Below are 2,500 nucleotides of genomic sequence, written 5' to 3' on the forward strand. Positions count from 1 at the left end.
TTTTATTATATATATATATATATATATATATATATATATAATATTATATATATATATATATATTCATACACACACACACACACACAACACACACACACATATATATATATATATATATATATATATTAGTATATAGTTTTATATATATATATATATATATATTATATATATACATATATTCATATACATATACATATATATAGTTTATATATATTATTTATTTATCTCCATTTCTCTCTCTCTCTCTCTCTCTCTCTCTCTCTCCTCTCTTCTCTCTTTCTCTCTCTCTTGCCCCTCTCTCTTCTTTCTGTCTCTCTTTTCTCCCCTTCTTTCTCTCTCTCTCTCTCTCCTCTCTCTCTCTCTCCTCTCTTTTCTCTCTCTCTCTCTTCTCTCTCTCTCTCTCCCTCTATATATATATATATATATAATATATATATATATATATATATTATAATTAATATATATATATATATATATATATATTATCTATATATATATATATATATATATATATATATATCTTATATATATATATTATTATTATATATATTTATATATATTATATATATATATATATATATATTCATATACATATACATATATATATGTTTATATATATGTATTTATTTATCTTTCCGTCTATTTATTTATCCAATGATCTATATATATAAAACACACACACACACACACACACACACACACACACACGGAGAATGGGAACAAGATTTACTTGACCTGCCTGTGCCCTGGTAGGCGTATACCCACCATGAGGCTTCTGGGGCAAAGCCCTAGGGAACCCATGCTCGGACCGTCTGAGTCTTAACCTCAGCCGAGCTATCTGGGTAGGCGCTTTGAACATCCGGTCCTTGCGGCAGGAAGAGCGGTTACCTCTGCTATCGAGGGAATTGGAGCGGTTAGTTGTTAACGTGGCTGCCCTCTCGGTGGTAGGAAGATCTGGCAGCGGCACAATCAGTATGGGTGGGTACACCTACTACTGGTCGGGCCGCGGCGATTTACATATATATATATATATATATATATATATATATATATATATTATATATATAGTATATTAATATATATATTATATATATGTATTTTATATATATATATATAAAATATATAATTTTTATATATATATTTTATATTATATATAATATATATATATCATACAAGGAGACTTTTGATGCGCATTGCGGAGTTGTGTTTCTACAAAAATGAAAATTATAGGAAAATAGATATACTCGCTTTCATCCCCGATAAGTTAATGATAACATAAACCTCCGGCAGGTTCATTATATCTAGGCCTTAAGCCAAACCAATGGCATTACTATTCAGCTTGTATAGAAATAGGTTAATATGTTCATTCATATTGGGAAAGTTTTTCTTCTTATCTATGTTTTCTCTTTCTTATTCTATCGCTCTAGCTCTCTGTCATAAATACATGCAGTATATACAAAGATGTGTGTATTTATGAATATATTATATATATTTTATATATATATATATATATAATATATATATATATATATATATTAAATTATATATAATTTATATATTTATGTGTTATCTATATGTAGTATTATATATTATATATATATATATTATATATTATATATATATATAATAATTATATTTAATATATAATATATATATATATATATAATTTTGTGTGTGTTTGTGTGTGTGTTGTGTTTGTGTGTGTGGTTGGTGTGTGTGTGTGTTGTCTAATGGATATAAGATTATATTTTTTATATATTATATATTAATATTTTATTTATATTCCCACAACACACACACCACACACACACACACACACACACACACACATACACACACACACACACACACACACACACACACACACCACAGCATAATGAAAAGACGTACGTTGCCACAATTGCGAGTGCGATATCGACATCGGTCTCGCTTTTTTATTTCTGCAAAGAGGTTATGTAGGGGCCTTTTCTTCGGGGATGCACACACTTTACGGAATCCTGAAAAAAACAAGTCTCACCCATTGTTCTTTAGTTATTTATTTTTGTCTATCTTTAATTCAATTTATCATTCCCTTCCTGTTTATAACGCTTTTTTCTGATAAATCAGTTTTCGTAGGAGAGTTAAGTTCAAAGTGACAAGCTTTTTATGAATCCAGCTTGCTTTCATTTGCGTGTTGTTAGTTATATGCCTTAAAGGAATTAGGATAGCTTCCGATGTATCGTTACATTGTGTGGGATTCTGGTCTTCTTAGAGAATCATAACGTAGATGTCAAGAGAGAGAGAGAGAGAGAGAGAGAGAGAGAGAGAGAGAGAGAGAGAGAGAGAGAGAGAGAGAGAGAGAGAGAGAGAGAGAGAGAGAGAAAGAAAGAGAGAGAGAGAGAGAGGGGAATGAGAAATAATCAAGCAAAAAAGAGATGAGTAGAATGATTTAAAAGCTCTCGGCCAAGGAACCAAGAAATTCAAAACGCCAGAATTCGCTTTCTTAACGGGAAAGACGGTC

Source organism: Penaeus monodon, chromosome 35 (genome assembly GCF_015228065.2).
Source record: "Penaeus monodon isolate SGIC_2016 chromosome 35, NSTDA_Pmon_1, whole genome shotgun sequence".
NCBI classification, from domain to species: domain Eukaryota; kingdom Metazoa; phylum Arthropoda; class Malacostraca; order Decapoda; family Penaeidae; genus Penaeus; species Penaeus monodon.